Below are 23,454 nucleotides of genomic sequence, written 5' to 3'. Positions count from 1 at the left end.
CTCACCAACGCAGGCCATGTAATGATGTACAAGCAATCACTGCAACAGGTTAGGCTTCAAAATTCACACTTGGGGGATCGCTGCACAGTACACAGCTCTGCCAGAAGCACCCTACAGCTGTGTTTATGGAGGGGCTATCAGATCATTCATCACATCAGAGCTGCAAACAAACCTAGCAAAAGCCACCAGACTGGAGCACCTCCCTCTCTTCAGGAGAGGTACAAGGTAGACAGATCTGGAAGCTCTTATATCAGGTGGTAAAAACTATCCCATCATCTTTACAAAATACAAATCACTGAAGTGCACAGACACTGGCCATATCTGCCCAGCCTCAAAGGTTCACCCCAGGCAACTAATCCTGACCACTGACCAGCTGGTATGCCTGGTTTGCACCTCTACTGCCTGGAACACACTGTCCCATTCACAAAGTTCAGTGTCCATGCAGCTTGGGTGGGAGCAGCAGCCAGGAAGGACTTTTATGACATGATCCACTGCAACACCAATTCAAAGCCACCAAATCAGTTGTAAGGCAACAGAAACCTTGGCCACTACAGGTCTGGGTAATATGAATAGGATTTATTACACTAAATTTAAGCCACCTAAAAACTAAAGATCAAGGCTAGAGTAGTAATTCTGGATTCTTCTCTAGACAATTTGCAGTTACCTTCAGAGAGAAGTTTAAGTGGGCTCTGTGACATCTAGGATGAACTGTCCTTCCAAAATGCCTTCCTCCATTGCCCAGAATCAGACCTCAAAAGTCTTAGAAATTTTACACCAAACTTCTAATTTTCAAATAGTTGAAGGTAGATAAAATAAGTTAAAGTGACTCTCAATGGAGTCCAATTAAATGTAAAACATTCTACCATCCATTCACTGACTGCATCATCATGCATTTAATTTTGTCTGTCTGAGGTTAAAGACAACCTCTTTGCAATTGACTTTCTTGTTAAAATTATCTCCCAATATCTTAAAGTCTATTTCTAGGGGCTTTTTTATACTTTATTGTTGATTTTTAATTAAATCCAAAGGAAAAAAAGAAATGGCTAGAAGCACCAAAATTAAAAAGGAAGGGCATTGTGGTTGTTCCACCAAACTTATACGAAGCCAAGGCAGATTTTGCTGAAGTGTCTTCTTGTCCTTCTGCACTGCTGAAAGGATTCATTGAGTGTTCTGTGACAAGTAATGACCTCCTCTCACCCACTCTCTGGATTAGAGTCCTGGAGCCAGTATAGGTTGTATTAGGGAGCTGTAAACAGAAAGAAGTGCTGCTCTTTCAACTACTAGAGACAAAAAAAAAAAAGGGATCTTATGACTTCCTGCTAATAGAAAGGAACATGTGTTTTCTATCTGATGATAAAGAACCCAGTGATACCCAGTCTTGCTGGAGGAACATCTGTGGTTTTTAATGGACACTTAAAACCTTCTCTTCATGACCTGAGATTAATTTCACATCTAATATGTAATTCCACCAGCCTGCAGAGAATTCTTCTGTGGCTTACTAAATATTTGTTATATATTTTTCAGTTCCAAAAGACAGATCAAGAAATGAAAAATTTCTGCTCCCCAACCCACTCTTCAACTACCCATGAGTAGTTAGGGGAGCACTGGGTATGGAGGAGGAATGAGGTGAACTCCTGTGCAGCATGAAGACATGGAACAGCAAATGGAGAATCCTCACAGAGCTGAGCTGAAAAAGAATAGGTAAATGGGAATGAAAGAGTGGGACCCTGCCTGGATAGAGAGAGTAGAAAATCTCCGTCCTTAATGATGTCAAGTAGAGAAAAGGAGATGAGACCCCACCCTGTCGTTGCACACATCCAGAACTACCCTGCTAAAGATAACTGGAGATGGCTCCTGGAGAACAGGACAGTATTTTAGAGTTGACTCAGTGTTTGGACAACACCCTCAGGCACGTGGTGTAAATCTTGGGGTTGTTCTCTGCAGGGCCAGGATTTGAAATTGGTGATCCTTATGGGTCCCCTCCTATTCAGGATATTCTATGATTCCACAATATCTAGAAGAGAGCAGCTCAAAGGGACGTGACTAGATATGTACGCTTGGCAGTAACTGCAGTTGGAGCCATGGCTGGGGTAGAGTTTCTGGGATAAGGAATGCAAAATGATAGGAGAAATCCTTTCTCCAAATGGGAGTGACTGACCAGAAGTAGTGATATGATGAGGAAATGACTAATAATATGAGATGGGCCCAAACCACAGGTATTAGGCCTGAATTCAGATCTGGATCTAAGTGCAGTGGCAAGAAGAGCCAGCTCATACAAGCACAGGACTGCACTGTGAAGGCTGGATACAAACGAGGTCTCCTACAGTTTCAACACAGAGATTTGGGATTGGCTTCTCCTTCTCCTTACTGAAAGTGACATTTATTAAAATAAATGGTGGCTGAATCTCCAGGAGTTTGAGGCTGAAATCTGTTTCCACTACTGGTATGTTTACCTTGAACAAAACTGAATACCTGAGCTTGAAGCACAGCTCAAGAATCCCACAGGAAAAGAGAACTTTTAGTTAGAAACAGAAATATGCAGGAAGCACAGCTTCTTCGACAGAAACAGGCTCTTTCATGATGAATCCTATCCAAAACCCCAATATACAAAGGCAAGTGGGTAAGGGCAGAGACCCTTTTAAAGTTCACCTCAGGGTCAGCACTTAAAATGGTGAAAGGGTGGAGGAAGAGACACCCCATTTTAGCTAAAAATTTTATTCTTCAGTACCTACCTTACTTTATATATTTTTAGCATCAGATACAGGAAAAACATCCCCTATGGCTGCTTCCGTATATTGAGTTACAGCTCATTATGTGGAGAGGAGCTGCTAGCCTACAGCAGTCTCCAACTATTCACACTGTAGTGGTGAATGAATTAGGTGGTCTCTTTCTGTGACTCTTTAACCCTGAGAAGCATGTTGTCATGAAAAAAATAAGAGACATTCTTCAGTTAAATAGTTGATACAGTTTTAATTAAAGAGAGGTCCATACGGAGGCATCTCAAACAAAATCGGAGCCTTCTGGAAGCTCAAAGAAATTGGATAATCTCAGATTTGACTTTGAAAGCAACCCCATGTTTCACTGAGTATCTATAGAAAATGGCTGCCTTCTGCATAACCAGGCAGATATTCATTTCATCGTGCATTATTTTTATTGCCAACTTCATAGCTTTTGATTGCACAACGTAAAAGTGATAACAACACTGCAGGGCAGCAGGATGACTCATTAGGCATTGCTGCTCACTGTCAGCAAAGCCTTTTCTATTTACCTAGGTGCTTATGAGGCCTTCATCTCCATGGTGTTTGAGTGCTTCCCAAACAAATAAAACTCTGTCTCTGCCCCTGCTTCCTCTGCAGACCCAGCTGCAGTTTTAGGCTGCCTCAGAGCACCGTGGAGAGATGTGGGATGACCTGGAACCCACTTCTGTGTCCCAGGGTGCTGAGACTTGTACACCATAATGCATGTCCTGTGTCTACCAAACATTTGCCAGCTGTGAGATGGAAACTGCAAATACAGTCCCCCAGCAGAGAGGTAAACAGGGAATTCACATGGTTCCTGTTGGTGGCACTCACAAACATAAATAGCCTGTCTCCTTACATTTTTTTTAGACTAATAAACCTGATGGGCTCAGAAAAATCTTCCCTTGGAGCAGATTTTGCAAAGGGGAATGGAGCCAAACTTAGCTCCTGACTCACTGGACATTAGGTATGCTTTGCACCTCATCCCACGGCAACAGCAGAGAAAGCAGTGCAACTTCAGCTTTGTTCTTCATGGGGATGTTCCTGGAACATGGGTTTGCAAGGAAAAATAAGGGTGGTAGCAAGTGGGATTATCCCCACATTGTCCCTTGGGAACTGGCAGGAAACAGCTGCCCACTGACTGCTGAAAATGGTGACAAAATTCTCTGGGGACAGACTCTCACAAATGTGCGTGTTTGTCACCATCCCCTTGGGATGCTGGAGGAGAGTAATGCCACCAGTCTGCAGTCAAAGGAGAGGACACTTCTTGAACCCAGGCCCACATGAGCCCTGACAGCCCAAGGAAAGAAAGATCAGGTCTTTATGCTCATCCATTGGCCCTTAGCTTACAAAACCAACACTAAACCTAAACTGTAGTTTTCAGGCAGTTTGGGGCAGTGAATTTAAATCTGCACTGCAGTCGTGTCCAAGTACACACTATTGCAACTGGGCCTGAGCCAGGAAATGCTGGCACAGAGGCTGATCTGTCATTTTATAGATAACAAAAGGCCAGTGCTGAGGACTGATTCAACCCTGAGCTGTCCTATGACCCTGTGCATTTGATGCAGGGCCGAGTTCAGGCACTGCAGGGACCATCCTAGATCTGCAATATAGTCTTCCCAAAGGCCAGATCATCCAGATAACACCCATCTCTGAAGAAATGATGGCCCAAAATTCCTGATGAGAGACCTACATGCTCCTCTGGAGCTGATTCAGACAGCACAGGGCCTGCTCTGTTTCCTCACTCTCCTTCAGATCTGTACGCAGGGACAATGACAGTGCCAGGGTGTGGCCCATGGTGGTCCTCTAACCTTTTCAGTTTAAAGCCATTACCCCTTGTCCTATCACTACATGCCCTTGTCAAAAGTTGGCAAGATCTTCATAGCTATGTGGCAAGGATTAATAGCTTGAAGTTTCTAACCAAATTTTATACCTCCCAAGTATCTGCCCTTGAATTGCACAGGGACAGAATTGTGTCTGGCCATGTAATATCTGGCTTTGCAATGGACTGGAGCCATCTCATGAGGCTGGTCTTAGCATGGGGTTCCATTCGAGTCCTTGCAGAGGAGAGTGGGCAGCAAGAGTCAGTAATGCCAGCCTCTGCAGGACCTCATAGACCTGCAAAAGGACTGTCACTGGATCCTGGTGCTGAGCCACAGATTAATTCCTTCCTACCCCAAACATCAAAGCAAAATACAGCTTCTTAATTTGAAGATGGAAGAAGATATCGAGATGTCCGTGTCCTCTGCAGAGAGGCAATAGTCTACACTAACTTACAAAGTGCAGGAAAGAACTGTTTCGGTTTGTTTTTATGAGAAAATCAAGTTTGAGGTTATGGGAATTCCATAAGGGACAATGTCTCACAGTAGTAAAAGGTTATAAAAGAGAATTACAGTTCAAACCAGTAAGCGTTACATTATGCACAGAGACACGTAGACTGTAAGGCTTAACAATACACCAAAGCTGCCAACACCAGAGCAAGGCAAAGGGCCTCCTTTTAAAATTCAGTTTAACAGTGCCTGACATAGAATGAGTAATAGTGTTAAGCAACACAGAATGGACCATAAAACACTGCTATATGCAACAGCTATTATCCTGTGCTAATCTTCATATCACATTATTTCCTCAAATAATCATAATATTGTGCCAACAGCCCCTTTATTCTTGCTCATTATTTGTCAGGCTGGCTTCCTTCACAAGGAATACAGCTTGCACTAACAATGCCCTCGGGGTTCGCAAGCGAAGCTGCACTCGACATACCCAGAACACAGGAAGTCTTTTCTTGGTCCATTTCTTCAGTTGTCTGTGTTTTCTCCTCCATGGAATTACAGTGTAGTAGGAAAGATTTTCATGGAATAGAATAAAGGAATTCCTTATCATTACAAGTCTTTCAGACACTGACCACTCTTCTGGTTTGTCCCCATCACATATTTTTTCCCCATTCTCACTTCTTGTCAGTCAGGTTCTTATGTTTGCATCTCTCTTGGTGCAGTCTCTGCTGTAACATCGTACAGCGCATTCCCGCTGAGAACTATTGGCTTTGACTTTCTATAAATAAAAAACCCTCTTGCCATTATTTTGTTACACTTTCAGCTTCTTCTAAATAACTAATTCACAACAATAAACCTCCTGGTTGCCGTTACAGGCAGGCTGCCAAGCAGTTTCGATGCAATCTTGTGTTATGTTGTTTTTATAAAGATTTCCCCAAATCCAATGTGAATAGACTTGGGGTTTGTGACTTAAAGTAAAACATTTGCTTAATTTTATATTCAAAATGTTACTATCCAGAGCTGGAAATGTGAATGTTATAATTCAAGGCTCCTATGCCAGCACAAACAAACTCCTCGTGGAGCTCATACACAAACCCAAATGTCTTTTGTCTACATGAAGTAAGTTAAAATAAATAAGATAATCTAGTTCTTAGCATCTCCTCATCTACCCATGCATGTTACCTACTCTCTGGCCTTACATTGCAATTCCTGGCACAGGATCTAGGGTTTTTTTGGGTGATTTTTACAGTACCTAGGACAACAGGAGGAGAAAGTAAACAAGAGTGAAGTGGCCATTTGAGATCACAATGGGCATGTGCGTCTTCCCTGTGGCCCGTGTCAGGGCAAATGCATCATTTCTGCCATGCAGGAAACAAAGCCCTGGATGTTGATCAGACGTGAGGGCCAGGCATAACACTGATAAGGTAGAGGGAGGAGGGGAGCCCAGGGTGGGAGCTGAGAGGCGTCTGGCTGGGTTAAAGGAACTGAAATGGTTTTGAGCAATTCCAGCAGCAGAATGCAAACTGTGCTTTGGAAAGCACTTGCTTGAAGTGGCCTCAGAAGGTAAAAGAAATCCCTATGTTTTCCTACACTCCTGTTCATGGCTTCCATCACAACACTGTCCCATCAAAGAAGAGAGAATGGCTCTAGCAAGAGTTTTCTTTCACTTGTGTACTAACCAATTTATTGACTCATGGATGCCTGTTCCATCCATCTAATGACAACTCCATAGGTCTTTGCAGATTCCATGCAATAAATGTGTCAGCCATTAACTTTCCCTCCTGTTGGGCTCTTGAGAAGATAAAAATCCCCACTTTCTGCAGTAAATTTCTGCTATAAATCCACAGATGCAATTGCACACAATCTAATTTCTGGCTCCCAGGCCTACATTCATCCTTGTCCAACTATTCCTCTTGACTGAGCTGATTAGATTATAGACAAGGGCAGGCGCTCTAAATGCAAGGTCATGTAGCTTAAATTAAATCTAAAGGAGCTGCAGTAACATATAATACAACATATAACTTCAACATCTTTACTATTAAAGAGGTAGGGACAAGGAGCTCAGCTGGCTCCACTCTGGTATCATTTGGCCTTGAGAAGGGTAAAGTGCCTTGGTCCTCCTTTGGAAATCCTTAGGGACCTGGTTCATACTATGACTGCTCCCACAAGTCAAGTTTCTGGAGCCACTTGAAGTTACCACAGGTACTGTGTAACCCCTGGGTGACATGCTGTCCCCACCACTGCCACTGAACATCTAAGTATAAGGAAAGGGAGTGACAGAGGAGCAGGCAATAATGCTGCCCCTTTGTAAGTCACACTGCCACTCACAGGACACCATGTCTGGGCTTCCAGGTACAGTATTGTGTAGGGTATCGCACTGGATGTGGAATGGGTAAACTTGGGCCAAAATCCAGAGGTTTCCTTCATACACTGAGGTCCTTGCCTACTGCAAAACAGGTTTAAACCTGTTATATTTTAAAAGGCTTGTTCGCCTGGTGTACCATGCAGTTATCTTATGCTACAGACAAAGCAGCTTGCAATTTTCTGGCTATTGTCTTTTTTTTTCCCTTTAGAACAAATGGATGATGGAGTTACACAATACGTGACACACTGCTTATTTACCAGGAACAAAAAAGGGCCCTATTTCCCAACACACACAAGAAACTGAACGAAGTTCTGTGCTCAGAGCTTCCAGCCTTGGTCTGGCCAGCCATCAGCCCAAAAGTGCTTTCTCACAAGTGCTTCTCTAGCGCTTCTTCACTGCCTTGTTTGCCCTCCTCACTGCTGTTTCTGCTTCTTCTCACCCCTCTGCATCTAGCATTTTCACTTGGATCCCAGCAATATTGTCCCTGTTAACAAAAACTAGAAGCAAAAAACTGAGATTCATGGGAATTAGAATGAGAATGAAGTGATTTGGCAGAACTAGAACAAGGCTTCAGCTGAAAAGCTGACCTGACAAAGCCAGGGAAACAGGGCAAGAATGGTATGGAAAGGGTAGCTAAGCTGCATTTTTCTAATCTGATCTAGACAAAGAGCCAGGAGAAACAGCTCCTCAAGCAGAATGAATGCTGAATGCTCATGCATTTCTTAAATGTCCTGTCATCAGCTTACAGCTCAAAACCAGAACAGTACTGAGTGCTTAACTAGATGCAACCAAAATTCTAGAGCTGGGTGTGAAATTCTGCTTTCAGGTAAGAACTCAGGCAGAATTAGAGCTGGCCTGCTGCATGAGGAGTTGGAAAAGAGCCATAACAGCATCATTGCTAAAATAATCTGTATTAATGCTGGAGGCCCGCAGCCTTGCCAGGCACCCTGGCTAAGCCCTCATCCCCAAACAGCCTGTTTTGGGCTACTATTGCCACTATTTAACTGCACCGAGCAACTTCACTACCAGTCAAGGTGGCGTGGTTCAGCAAATGAACAAAAGCTACCTGACACTTAAGTCCTGGGAAGAAGCCAGGACCTTCTCTTTCTGAATCAAGCTCTTCCTCCAAGAGAGCAAGTGCAGAGACAGTTGCATGGCCTTTTACAGATTGGGAAAGCGGTGAGCAGTAGCAGACAGGCTGGAGTTAAAAACTGAGGCTCCTCTCTCAAGTATTTGAGCTGAAGCAGAAAATATTGAAGCATGTGTTACCATGGGATACGGGATGCTGCAGCAGGGCCCTGTGGAGTTAGGGGTACTTGTCTCCCTTGGCAGAAGTCCCAGGGCCTCCCTAGAGCTATTTGTGGGGAGGCAGAGCAATACCAGGCATTAAGGCAGTGTCCTGGTGTTTCACTGGCCACCTGGGCCTGGTCAAGTCCATCAGGTACAAATGCACTGATGCTGGAGCGATGCTCTTCAAAGCAGAAAGGAGGAGGGCAAATAGGGAATATGAGGTAGGGAGGAAAACATCAAAGACAAGGGACAGAAAAATGAAAAAGGAAGAGAATTGAGGAAGAGTGGAGAAGAGCTGACACACACAGAAACAAGGGAAACATGATATGAAAACTAACAAAAGAATAATGGAAAACCTGCCTTACAGATGCCTTTTCTTCCCTTTCACCTGCATGTGTCTTTTCACTACCATTGTGGGTCAAGATCAAGATTATAAAGTCACAAAATTTGCAGAGGAATACGTCTGGGTTTTCGTTCAAAGTCCACTCAGTCAGATCAACAAAAATCCTGATCAATAGCCACAATTTTATTTAATTCGGGTGTAAAGGTCAGCCCAGGTCAGTCAAAGGACACAGCACAACACACTGCCAAAAGGAACATATTCGTCCAGGTGACTCGTGCACACGGTGGCTTTTTTACTATTATTATTATTGTTGTTATTATTATTATTTTTCAAACCCTTCATGGGATAAGACACACATTCTGTCTTGGGAACAGCTGGTGGCTCCTGATACATGCTTAATGCCATGTCCCCACTACATCATCGTGCCAGCTCCAACCCAGCCAGCTCAGCTCCGACCCCATGGATGCAACTTCACCCAGCATCAAAGTCCTTTCCCTAGACACACTCTTTATGCCTGTGGAGATAGGCCTGGAATGGTCCTATTCATTTTTCAGGAAAGCTTAATGTTCATCCAAAATATGCAGTTTATCACGCATGAAACCCATCCGTGTGACTGCTGGGAGCATTTGTTTGCAGGAGTTTGACTGCTGGCATCCATGTGAACACAGTATGGCAGAGATGCCTCTGCTTAGGACACCATGGCTAATCTTTATGTCCACATAACTCCCTGATGATGGCTCTGTTTGTGGAGCAAACCTCCTTGGGTATTGCAGTGTGAGAAAGGTGAGTGTAAGGACCAGCAGAACTCCATAGAGCTGGGCTGGACCAGGTTCTGGTAGAGCTCGTGTGGAAGCCCAGCTGAGTCCCAGAAGTAAGAGGACAAGGGAGGGTTTGTGGCCCCCATGAGGGGCACCGGGACCGGTTCTGCCAGAGCAGATACTGCTGGGGTCAGGACTTGGTGGCCACAGGGAGGGTGACTGTCAGTCTCCAGAAAGGGGTGATGGTTTGGGTATGAAGAACAAGAGCAGAGATTGTATTCTACAGCAAATAAGCAAAAAAACCTAGATGTGAAGAGAGGCAATACAGCTGTAAATGCTCTGCCCTGCAACAGATGCATGTGGAGAGTCTAAACAACCTGGTGGGAAGGGGCTGAGGTCCCAGTCCCACACAGGGGGTACAGTTAGGGACTGCGCTCCTGAACGCTTGCTCACAGGATGTGAAAACATGGCACCACCAGAGGAGAGGCAACCTGTAACAGCCTGGAACAAAACCACTGTGCTTGCAGTACAGGGAGTAACTTGAAGTGTGACCACCTAAACTGAGGAAAACAAGATAGACCCAATGGCGGGACACAGAGGGTTTGTTGCCACTTGTTTTTTGCCCCACAAAGAGCATAGACATACTTCCTACCCATTACACACCTGGGGGCCAAGCACCAAAGGACTGAGCCCCTCATGTTCTCTGCATGCCATGCAGGCTGTGTGTGCCCATGGGGCTCTGGGCCATCCCCAGCCAAACCCCAACAGCCCCCACCAGTGGTCTGGCACAGGCACCCAGTGTATGCAGCGCCTAGAAGTTGTTGAAACACAGTTCTTCTCCAGACCCTTCCCTGCTGGGATCGTCCTGATGGAAACAGCCTCGGAAACACTCCCATTTGCAGGCTGAAATCCTTGATCATCTGCAAAATAAGATGAATTTGCTCTTTTGCGCAAAACTGTACCCCTCATGTGGCAGCTCCTCCTTCTTCTGTCGCTCCCTGGCACCCACCCGTCTTAATTCAGGTTAAAGCTGGTGGGAAATGACAAATCCTTTCCACATAAATCTTAACACTGGTTTGAGTCTGTTGAGAAACGGCGCTGATTTATGGGGGATTAGCAGATCAGAGTTGAGGAATGTAAAGAGGTTTAGGCTAACTAAGTGGAACGCTTAGAGCTGGGTCACAGAGAATTTGATGCAGGCTTAAGACCCTTAAATGGTGTGCAGTAAAAAGTAGGAGAGGGAAGCATGCATTTCCAATGCTCCTCATAGCATGGGAAGTTGTTTTCCTGTGTTACAGTCTGGAGAAAAAGTTTGGCAGCCTTCTGTGTATTGCAGGTTTCTGGTTCCTAAAGGCTAGCATGAACAAAGCACTAAAGCTAAAGCTGTGCTGTTTCTTTTTTTTTTTTTGCCTTTTTTTTTGTGTGTGTGTATTTTTTATTGCTTGCAATTATACTCTTCCAGCAAATGGGGGGCTAGTATGGTAGAAAAGGTAGACAAGGTAGTAAAATAAGAAGGCAGCCAGTGTCTGTGAGATTTTAAAGGTAATGCAGTCAAAAAAGGGTTAAGACATCTCTTCTGTGGGATAAGAAATTGAACAAAAAACCCAGAACAAATAGGAAAAGTATACTTTTTTTTTTAGTTAGGATGGGTAAAGCGAGCAACAACCACCTTGTGCCTTGCTTTGGTTTTTTTCTCCTTTGCTTTGTGGTTTGTGTGATTTTTACGGAGCACTGCATTGTAAGTAAGCACATGACACTTCCTGAAGCTTAGAGCTTAATTTCAAATCCCCAGACTCATAAACCAGCAGCTCCTTGCTGAGCTTGTCAACAGCTGCCTTCTGCTTTTGGCTCAGCCCAAAACTTCCAGGCACATCACCAGCCCTGTCCATCACCTGCACATCTTGTCCCGCACAGAAGCAAAGTCCTGGCCTATCCCTGCACAGGACAGGAGAGAACAAGTGGTGAATATCAGACAGGCAATCAGATGCTGAGGTTCAGCAAGCCAGGTGAATAATTACAAATAGGCCAGCTCGAGTAAAATTATTTGGAATGACGCAAGTTGGTGCAAAATAATATTCATGTCAGAAGCCCTGACAAAGTCAGTGGTCTCACTGCAATTACTCATGGGAATTACATTACGCAAAACAAGACCCTACTTATTGCAAAACATTTATATGTTTTGCTTCCCTGTATTAAAATCATCTATTTATCCAACTAGAGATGAATATTTCTTATATGTTTTGCAATAAAACTTCAGAGCACTGCCAGACGGCTCTCTTCCTGAATTACCCTCTTTATTTTTTCGTAAAGCCAAAATTTCCTTTAATTTCACCAACTGCAAGACAAGAAGAATAGCAATTAAGTTCAACCATATAAGCTTTTTAATGTGGTTTTAGGGGATTCTTTAATGTTCATATGTTAGCAGATAAGCCATGCATCCACCCATACACTTAATTACAGGCCTAGTACCTCCAGTCACTGTGTTTTTTAATTTAATTTGCTGCCCAGTTAGAATCTGAGGAAACCTTTGCCATAACATGCCTACCACCTGCAACTTCTGCCATATTCACTATAAACTTCCAAAATGAGCAGTCCTTTAGCACTGTGAGACACTTTGAGAAGGTTTATTTTACAGCACTTCATCCTTCATCCTAACCTAGAGGGCAAGAAACAGCATTTTTGTATTCTGAACTCCAAGCAGAGATAGATACACAGAGAGTTAAACAATTACCTTCCTCCTCCGCTAAATGCAATTGGTACTTTCAAAAGCAACCAGCGATTCTCACTCGACTTTGCTTCCAGGTGCACAACTCAAGGCAAATTCAGAGGACCTATTTCTCGAGACTGGGGTGGAAATAGGAAGCTCTGAACTTCTCAACCTGGACACCTTGCTCCTGACTCACATTTGTCTGAAAACAGGAAGTAGACCCAAGTCAGACACAGAAGAGCCAAGCAGAGAAACCCATCTTCCTGAAGGAAGCCCTCCCTGCCTACCCAGGTGGGGCAGCACTTCTCATTCCAGCCCTTTGGATCATTAATTGCAAATAATTCAGTCAAACTTTACTAGCTACAATATTTCAAGCCATCCTCCAGCAATGAGCTGTGTTTGCCCTCATTGCATACTGACAGCGCAATGTGTACTTGTGTAATAATCTTTAAATTACCATGGACTTTGACTGAGCAAGGCTTCCATAAGTGGACATTAGTAAAAGCTTGATCTCAGTGTAATGGGGTGAGGCATTCACCAGCTAGATGTGAAGGTTAGGAGCTGCAGCACAGTCAGAGTACTAAAAAAGAGTCTAATTAACATGTGGCTCTTGTGCTCACTTACTGGGTCGCTGCGGGAAACATCAGGGAACACTTATCTGACCCCAAAGAGGGCAAACACAACTCGTTAGAATGCATTTCACTTTGCAAAAAAAAAAAATTACATTAACACAAGTCATTAAAAACCGATGGGGCTCGAATGAGGTGCCTTAAAGAAGCTGATGAACTCTCATCTGTGATGCCCCATACAGAAAACTGCGTGTCCACCACACAGTGAGAATTTCTGTCATTTGACACCAGTGTCAGTGGAACCACTGCAAAGCTGAGACACTGGCCTCTGTCTCCTTGGCTGCTGAAGACCAATGCCACGCTGAAACAGGTACTGAAAGCTTTTTTTTCCCCCCTCTGCATCATCAGCTCCTAGGGCACAAATGCAAAACTGACTTAACACAAAATCCATCTGGGGAAATCCATATGGCTTAGTGCTTCAGACCTGGAGTCTGCACTGCCAGTGACACCTGTATAAACCTCAAAGCGGGCGTCACCGAAGCTTGTGCTTGGCCTGTTGGGACACGGAGCTGTGCAGGAAGGATTAAGCACAGAACTGGATCAGGCGAGCAGTAATGTAAACCTCAGTTTGGCCGTGGAGTGGATGGGGTGGGAAGTGCTGCAAGCAGCATGATATATCTTTATAACAAACCGCAGCTGGTGTCACTGCTGGAACATGCAGAAGGGCTTGGAGGAGGGACACTCCTACCCTTGGGGTGCCATGCTCTAATCAGAAACCACCTTGCTCCTGGGATCTGGGTTGGGGGAAAAGTAAGGCCTTCATAAGTTTTGGGCATGGCCCTCAGGGCACAGCAGCCCAGGCTGAGTAAAAGAGGTGCTTTGCATTAGGAAAGGCTAGTGGTAATGATACAGTGAACACAGGGAGGGCAGCTCGAGCCCCGGACCTACTGCTAACGCTGGCAAATTCTATCACCATGCAGGACGTGTTTCCCCCAAAAAGCTCATTTGAACAAGTGGAACCAGGGCAGAGCCGACAGGAGACAAAGCCTGGTACCCTGTCACATGGGTTAAGTTTCTGTGTGCCAGAAACACTTTCACTTTCAGGCTTTCCCTACCATTGAGTATGTCAGGTTGTGGTATTTTCTCTTCTCCTCCAGGCTGTGAAATGCACAGTGTTCATATACCCCTAAAGAGATATTTTTGAGGCACATCTAAGCCAAAAGCCATCCTTCATGGGTATTCAGAAGCCCAACACCTATGGACAACTTATGCAAGGTCCCCTAGGGAATATGTGGTGAGACACAGATGGGGACTTTGACCAGGACCAGCCAAGCCCTAGTTTTGTAGTGACCAGCCCTACATGCAGACTCTCGGCTAACAGATACACCTGATGCAAGTCTTATTTAATCAATATCTGTTAAGACTCTTAGATGGAAGTTTCTCCAGATGTAGATAGCCCCAAATCAATCCCACACTTACTCATCAGGGCAAGGACTATGGTGAGATGAGTGTGTTTGCCCTGCACTTAATGACTAGAGCCTCAGCTCCGACTTGGGATCAGGGTCCTATGGTAGTATAAACACAGAAAAGTGTTTTACCAGGAGAGGGGTTCTTGAAAGGCTCCATCTCTCACAGCAGAGATTTTTGACAGTCAGTGACTCAATGTTCTTTCATAAACATAATGACTCACAGCCCCAGGATGGAGAATGAGTGCAATACAGCAAGTGCTATTGTTCCAGAGCCCATCAAAATAAGCAAGGTCATTTTCAATGTTTGAAAGAAAATGACAAGCTGCTGGATTAATGTGTGGTGGAGGAAAAATGCACAGAAAAAAATAAGAGGGATGAGTAAATTTTCAGATAACAAAGTTCACAAGCAGTTGCAAACTCAAATTTTATAACCACAAGCAAGAGAGATCAGAAGCTTGACTTTGATACCATTTGCTCTGCTATAAATCAAAATTAACCCCATGTGGATTTATAGTGGGGTAAGTCTGGCATACGACAAGAGAAGGATCAGGCTTTGAGTGCCAAGTGCACTGGGTACCTTCTGCATTGCCTAACACTGTGAGGATAAGAGAGACTGTGCCTCACCACTGTGCTGCTGTACAGCTTAGAGACACATCTTAGGATAAGTAAATTATCTCTGAACACGTAGGAAGGATGACTTAGACACAGGAGGTAGCTAGAAGCTTTAACAATCCCTGAGTTATGTCCCAAATGATCTCCAGCTCCTCGAATCAGATGTCAGGGTTATGGGTTGAGATGGCTGATGCAATGCAGTTTTGAATTAGTAAGATGGAGCTCACGTAGCTGGAGCACTGTGCTGATTTCTAAACAAGGTGGACTGTGATTTTTTTATGTTTTCCAAAAATGGTAACTTGCTTGGCTAAGGGGTCTTGTTTCTCAGAATTGTTAAGTATCTGCCAGGAGGTCACTGGGCACTCAGTACACCTGAAAATCAGACCATTCAAATTATGTCATCAGGAAGAAGAGACTCTTTAGTGGGACTTGATTCTGTGGTCTTATCTATGCACAAGATTTCTGAAGGTAGTTCCCAGAAAAGATGAGTTTCATGCATGGATGTTACACACAAGTGAGTCTCGTCCCTCACTTTCACAGTGTTCCTGTACACCATTTGGTTTCTGTCTTTCACAGGGTAAGTCCCAGCAGAAGGGACAAATGATCCATCTCATCTGATTGACAACTGGACAACATTTCTGTCCTTTCTAAGAGGACACATGATACTCTTTCCCTATCAGAGAAGCATTTCGGCCAGTAGCATGCCCAGATCAGTTTCCTAGATCACAGGAAAGCTGTTCCCTCATGTTGGTGTCCTGTGGCCTGATCCTGGCTGCCCCTGCTCAGGCAAAATGCCACTGGTGGATACTCCACAGTGCTGGGGCTCCTCAGGGGAAAGGGTCTGCTTTGGAGCGAGGTGCCAAGTGTTGAGGAATGAGTACTGAGTACAGCTTTCCAGCCTGTCTAAAAGAGCAAGCACAACCCAGCATGCCCCAGAGGACTCTGTGATTCAGTGAGAGGCAGATCCCACCCAGACCTCAAGTACTGGAGAAGGCTTGTTTGACCTCCTACTTGCAGAGGGGGCACTCCTATATCTCAGAGAGAAGACCACAAAAAGTTGTGAAATGTAGCCTGCACAGTCTTTGGTGTGTCCCCTGGTGCTGCTGCATGTAGAACCACAAGCCTTGTGCACCACCCTAGGGAAGAGGAAATAGCCCCTACAAACTTTAAGCCTGAAGAAGAATAAGGGGCAAGTTTGACATTTGACTCTAAGTGGTAGGCACTACCTAGGCAAATATTTGTAAAAGATAGCTCTGGCTCTTTGAACGAGGAAGGGAAGCGGAGGGGCAGGGACTTGCCCAAGGTCAGCCAGGCAATCTGCAGCAGATCCAGAGACCTTTGGGTCCCAACCCGACCCCCACACTCCAGACAGGGCCTCATTTTACCAAGAAACAACAGCTTCACGCCTCGCTTTGCCTGTCTTATATTTTCTTCCTCTTCTGTGCTTGGACCTTGCTTTGAAATCCTGGATGGTCTCCCAGTTTCTCAGATCATGTTTCTATTGTCATGAGCAGTGCTTCTGAGTGCAGTTGCTTGGATCACTGAGTCCAAAGAATCTGAGATCTGGGAATAATGTCATCCTTCAAAACATTTAATCAGCAAGTCATTCCTCTCACCTATAGATAACACCATAAAGCTTATACAGTTCTTTGCTACTAATTCACAGACCATCAAGAACTGGCATACAAATAAGTATTTAATGGAAACCAGAAGTTGCTTGTCCATAACATATGGTGTAGGTCACTGGGATTTCCAAGACACAGTGTTCTACCTGGAATATAAGGAGGGGCACACATTAATACCTGATATATTGTTGAATTAAGTTTCTCATACACCAGAAGAGAGCAGGAAGCTAACTAGCATTTGGATGAAGAAGAAAGTAAGCCATACTTTTCCCATAGATAAGTTCTGGTCACAGGTCTAATATGACTTGACAGTGTTTGCTGACGGTCAACGGCAATTATCATTGTCTTCTCTGGTTTTTGGGCAGGCACACAATCTGGAAAGACCAAAATGGCCCCAGTCTGTTATAGACATTTCAAGACCCCACCAGGGAGGTTTTACTTTCGGTTTTCTGTGTTTTCTTAGTGGGAACCAGGTGCTACAGTAACAGTACAGAAACCTCATAAAATCCCACATCAAGCCTTGCTTATCTAAATATGGAAAGCAGCTCCTGCTATGTGATACTTTCTGATCTACATTTTACCTGAAGCCTGCAGATAATTTGCAGTGATGTGCTCAGTCTGCACACCAGCCACCCACGTTCACCTGCCCACTCTCTTACACACAGGAGCAATGATCAGCAGAGGGAGAGAGGAAGGAGAGCTTTATTCTGCTGGGAGAAGCTCCCAGAAACTGGTCTTTTACTACTAAAATAATTGCTGCTTAGCACAAGCTTCCTTGTCCCAGGAAGAGTCCTCTTTTATTCCAGATCTGAGGTGCAGAACATCAACCATGTTGGATCAGCTGATGCACCCACGTTGCTTTTATAGAGCTTCACATCATCCTTGGGGTTTTAACGGTGTGTTCACTTTGTCTCCTGCTTAGCCTGGGAGGCTCCTTTAGGCACAGAGCATATCTGGCTACTTGCTGGGCTCCTTCCCTTCCCACCAGCAAGGGAGGGCCGGGAGAAGTTCTCTGCATTCCATGTTTCTGTGGTCCAGAGCTGGGCATGATCCACTCTGACAAACACAACAGTTGTGACAAACGGCAGGGACAAGTGCATTTCTTCTCAAAAGTTAGGTCAGATTTTGCCTCTTCATATTTAGAGCTTTAAGCTGCAGATATCTGTGCCTTTTCTGACTGTATTTCACTTCAAATCAATAAACAATCAATACAATTAATGTTTCCAGGGTGAAAATTCAACACAGGGAATGATTTTGGTTTTTTGAAGCAAGAAGGTTCAGTGTTGGGATGAAAAGGCCTTGGGGAGCTAGAAAGTTTTGCAGCCCTTCCCAAAGGTTGTAAGCCTCTGAATTAATTTGGACAGGTTCATCAGTGAGACTGCTCTGCTGGTAACCCCAATGGCTTTATCCAACAGCTAACAGACACCACCAGGAAAGCAGGATGGATGTTCAGCTAGTGGCCCAATAGGGCCATCAGCTGTCTGGAATGAACCATAAAGGCACTGCTGATACGGCGTGTGGGTGGTCCAACACAACCAGAAGAGTAAATAATGAGACCATTCCACAAAGCGATTAGGATCCATTCAAACAAAATACGCTTTAATAAGGCCTGATTTGTATCTGCCCATATATGGAGCAAAGCTCAGATGTTTCAAAGCATTTAGGACCAGAGCAGAGAAGCATCTTTCCAAAGCATGTAGCAAGAGGGGTTAAATGACCTTTGGATATTTAAATAAGAGAATGGTGATTACAGCAAGGAAGGTGATTTTACCTCTTCATACAGATTTGATAAGTACCATAAAACTGTATTCTAGTTGAATTTCAGCATTTTTAAAGGGCTTTTGAAAAAAATTGTAGAGGTAGCAAAAAATACTAGCATAAACAATGTGAGGGTAAAGAGAACTTCCTGCAAGGAGAATTATGTGAGTCTTGTGTTGCACAATTTATCAAGAAGAAAATTGAGAGGTAGCTCTGACTGGAATGGGTAAGGACACTTGCCAAGAAAAATGGGGGGTCTCAGCTGGCTATTGTGCTCAGCAAGACATGAAAAGACATGAAAAACTGGAAACCTCTGCTCAGAAGAATGAAAAGGGATTCAAAATACTCAAAACACTCAAGGTGTGCTTTATCCAGATGTAAGTAATTGGCCTCAAGACAGGGGTCATGAGGTGATTGCTCAGTGGCGTGGGACACATGACAGACGAGACTATTTGAAAAAATGCTAGACAAGGTTTAAGCCCAATTAGCTGACCTTCACCTCAGAACTTGACATCAGGGATTGCTCCATGCAGCGACAGGTGCTGCTGCAGACTGTGGAAAGGGAGGAGAAGGTGCAGAGCAGGGTCAGATGGGCCGTCAGAAGAACAGCCCCACATCTGAGACCGACAGCGTCAGCTCTGCCAGTCTTGCAAATGCAAATAGAAAAGCCTGGGAAGCAATTAGCAATTAGCTTTTTATTTCTAGTTTAATCCTTGAAAAAAGTAATAAATATATTTTATATCAAGTAGCTAAAAGTGTTGCTTACCTGGCAAGGGGATGTATTACTCATGCTGTGGTGGAAAGGGAACCTCAGTAGCAAGGGCAGAAGGGTAATTTTTCTTCTGCCTGTGATGGGGAGCACAGCCATCTGTGACCTCTCCTCCAGTAGCCCTGTGCTGCTCTTCTGGATCACTTCTAGCACAATCCTACATTTACATACCTCTCAAGCAATTGCTGGACAGAAATCAGATCATGAATGTAGATGGGGCTGTTGCTGTGACCTGAGTGTTACAACAGGATTTTGGGGATCCTTCAGTGGAGAAAAACTAGATGTCTAAGCTGATTCTGAGCTGGAATGTTCTTCCAGCACTGTCCTTGACCTAGCTGCCTCTGTATTATCCACTATTTATGGCAAACAGACATGTGCCACTCTGTCTGAAGCAGAGATATAGACCACTGTATGAGGAAAGGAGTAAGAGTAAGAGCCGCCTGCATGGTGCTTTCTCTACCAGAGGGATCTGGGGCTTTGGAGGAGCACAAGGTGAAGTGCCTCTTGTTCAGGACAGTGCACCAGCATGAGGCAATGAGCCAGTAAATGTAATCCCTATGTTCTCATGTCTGAATGGTTCCTGTCCTTGACCCAGGAGTACAAGCTCAGTCCTTCATCTTGGTTTGTACCACAGAGCTTGGACTGGACAGCCCAAAGTGGATGGACAAGATGGTAACACTATTCAGGTGCCAACGTGTCTCCACCACATTAACTAACCTTCTAGGTTTGGGATATCCCTTTGACCAATCAGACAATTGGTATAAACAAACTACTGAAGGTTTAGAAATAAACTGTTCTCACAGTCCTAACAGGATTTCTTATACCTTCTTCTGAAGCAGCTTAAGTTGATCTTTCGGTGTTGTTCCCTCATCTGTGCCAAAATCCCAAAGTGTGAGACACCAAGTATTTGTACGAATGGCAAGAGGGACTACCCAAAATGGGCGATGCTAATAACCTACAGCCCCTTCTCACCTTTGAACTGCCATGTCAGTGACTGCTGCCTCTTGACTGCTGTCGCCTCACTGCTGTCCTGAGGCTTTAGCAGAGGACCTAATGGAGGACGCAAGAGTACTACAATCACCTTAGTCAGTAGGATCCATCCAGACACCCTCAGACCAAGAGGATCCAGCAAAGACCTCACATTTATTGTGCTTCCCCCCAAGGCTGCTGGACCACTCTGTTCATCCTGCAGGGCGGAAGAATGCACCAACCTCAAATCTTATTCCAAACATTTCACCACTTAATAGTCTTAAAAGCAAATAGTAGCAGCTAAGCACCAAGCACCAGATCTTCTGTGATGATTTAGCTGAAGGAATACCAGACACGTAACAGGATCTCTAACTGCAGTCTGCTAAAACATTGGCACTCCATGCTCACATCCTCAGTTCCTGCCCTCAGATTGCCACAACATAATACACTCCTTTCTTTTTCAGTAGGAGAGAGATAAACCCTGTTTGTAAGGTTTGTTAGTCCCGTTCAGCTTTGCTAATGGTCATGAAGCCAAGTGGGAGTGCATAGGGCTGCAAGCAGTCTTAATTCCTTGAGCCAAACCTGAACTCCATAAAATCAAACTTGGACCAGCAGTGTTTATATAGGAGAGCATGTGGTCCTTCTGCTCCGGTGTGTGAGGTAAGCATCAATACTTCTCAGCTCTGTAGAGAGGAAATAAGAAATAGTTTAACTGTATGCATCCTTACTTTCATTTCCTTTATTCTTTCTATTATTATGTGTAGCCACAAAGTTTTACATTTGTTGCAGCCTGCTACTTCTAGCAGAGACCTAGGCTTTCAATGTTCTCCAAAAATTTCTTGAAGTATTTTGGTTTTCTAATGGATTTCTCTTCCTGCAGGTGAAATTTAAGCACATCGCTTCAATGGCTTCACAGGGTCTCAGAACTTCATCTTACTCTCTATGTGTCATTCCACCCTACAACTCTAAGGCTAGAGCAAGTACCCCAAGGTCAACACATTTAATCACCTCTGGTGGAACTGGGATCAATATCTGTCCTTCATATTCTCTTTCCACTTTCAGTTGAAAAGTTCTTTATGGACTGCCAGGGTCTCTTCGCTGGTGGGCTGGCTTTAAAATATTTCTCTTCTTGGTAGTAAACTGCCTTTTCCACTGTTTCCTCTGGTAATACCTAGATTTAGTGGGCCACCATCATAGGTGGTCTAATTTAGGCCAGATGCGCACACTTGTTAACAAATCCGTGATGATGTATAAAAGCTCTACATTTAGAAACACCTAATAGAGTATTTGAACAGTAAAAATTAAAAAGAAAAAAAAAGAAAAGTAAAAGTAAGCTCTATTCTATAAGTCTATGCAATGCCAGTAAAATAACTCAGTAAAAGGTGGCTTTTGCTGACTGTTGAAACCAGCATCAGGTTTGAGGTACAACTCAAACTAGTGGGAAGTAATCCTGATTGTAAACTGCCCCAAACACAGACCCCCAGCTGAGTGCTATACAAGCTCAGAGGCGCTTTGAGATCCAGGCTCAACAAATCACTCCGGATTTGGTTGTCATATTCATTGGGATAACACCTTAGGAAACCTAGAGAAACAGAGTGATGCATTTTTTCAGTCCCATTTGAAGCATTCCATCTGTAATCCTAAAACTCATTTTCAGACAAGGAGTTGCTGACCTCAAGAAAATACTTACTGCAATTGCTGAAAATGCTGGGTACTCTTCCTGAGTCTGCATCCCCTGGGATGATGAACTAAATCCGGCCTCAACCTTAAAAAGGAAAGAGTTTGTGAATGCTGTCTAGCAAGCTCAGCTTTGCATACCTGTTGAGGCTGAAGAGGCTGTTCCTCATGGTGGCACAGGAGCTGAGGAGCAGCTGTTCAAGAAATGCACAAAATTCATTAAGTAGCAAATACTTCCCAAGCTGTAACCACCTAAGCCGCCAGTACACACACTTGGAAGGTAAAGGCTGACATTCTATGATACCAGAACTGAGGCATTTCCCTAAACTGTCTTAAAATCTTGGAAAATTTGAGTTGACCTTCATAACATGAAGTTTATTGCGAATGTACTCGAAAGAAGCCAGAAGAAGGGCAGAACACAGGGTCTCAGCCCACTTTAGCATTTTTTCCTTGAAGGACATAGAGACTGAAACCCAAAATCTAGGTAAGGATATCCCAGGGTTTGCAACGGTTAAAATTCCTGAAAACTTTGCCAATTACTTCTTTCCTTCTAAAGTCAGGAAATAAATCACCAGTCTTAGAATCACCCTTCCTTACCTTACCCCACCTCAAATGGGGTAGTCTAAACTTTTATCTGGAAAAAGCAAGTAGCTGGTTTACAAGCAGACTTCTTTTTCTTGCCACTGCTCTATCAGTACTTGTGGAGAGCTAGAAACAAAACCAGAATACAACCATGAACTTAATTCAGGTTTCTCAGCTGAACAATACAAAGAGATGAAAATATCACCTGGTTGGGTACTCAGCAGGGAGTCTCTGAGGTAACCTCCATGAGCTCTCAGGATATGCTTTTTCCTTAAAGTGGTCTTGAGCTGCCACAGATTGGAGTAGCACTATCTTAATTTACCCCAGATGGAGATCTTCATTTCCACTCCCCACTCCTTTCTCTCTTCTCTGCACCACAAATTTTAACCAAGTCCAGACTCTGAGAGCCTCTGGCACCATTCCTATAAGCCTGCAAAATTTACAATATTCAGAAGCTGCAGTAAACAGAAGCTGAAGATAGTGATGTTCACTGCTGGTCCAGCAAGGATTCGCAAAATAGCAGGAGCCTCATGACAAAACCATGTGAGCACAAGCAGATGACTGTAACAGCACTGCATTCTGATACTATCTATGATTTGTTAAATACCCAGTTGCCCAGATGGCTCACAGAACCAAAAATACATTTTCAGGATTTTGAACTTAAATATGAATTTTATTCATGTCATAATCAATTGCACTAATAATATATATACCTTTGATTTTTCCCTTTGTCCTTCCAGGTCCTAGTAACTTAGTGTACATATGGTACATTACTGTTATTTTAACCAATGTTCTGTGTCAAATTAAGCTTGATATCATTCCCTCAAGTTAAGTGATTTTGCTATCTGTGACCTGAAACAGTGCAGGGAGTTAGTATAATAATGTGAATATTTTGTAACCTTTCAGTCCCACATCTTCCGTAACCCTGAAATTATTCAAACTACATGACCAAA

General features: G+C 44.0%; 1 long non-coding RNA gene across 4 annotated transcripts; it reads right to left on the bottom strand.

Annotated features, from left to right (window-relative positions):
- Window positions 1-16,707: 16,707 nt before the first annotated feature.
- Window positions 16,708-22,995, bottom strand: LOC125321552. 4 transcript variants are annotated; one of them, XR_007201586.1, is made up of 3 exons: window positions 21,933-22,995; window positions 17,012-20,925; window positions 16,708-16,892 (listed from the first exon to the last, which is right to left on the bottom strand). It is a non-coding gene; the product is annotated as an uncharacterized LOC125321552 (long non-coding RNA). The 4 variants fall into 4 exon arrangements; XR_007201587.1 differs by having other exon boundaries at window positions 20,246-20,925; XR_007201585.1 differs by having other exon boundaries at window positions 16,708-20,925; window positions 21,933-22,007; window positions 22,517-22,995.
- Between the last annotated feature and the right edge of the window lie 459 nt (window positions 22,996-23,454).

Source organism: Corvus hawaiiensis, chromosome 2 (genome assembly GCF_020740725.1).
Source record: "Corvus hawaiiensis isolate bCorHaw1 chromosome 2, bCorHaw1.pri.cur, whole genome shotgun sequence".
Lineage (NCBI taxonomy): Eukaryota > Metazoa > Chordata > Aves > Passeriformes > Corvidae > Corvus > Corvus hawaiiensis.
The sequence above is the reverse complement of the archived record's forward strand: the minus strand, read 5'-3'. Positions and strand labels throughout refer to the sequence as shown.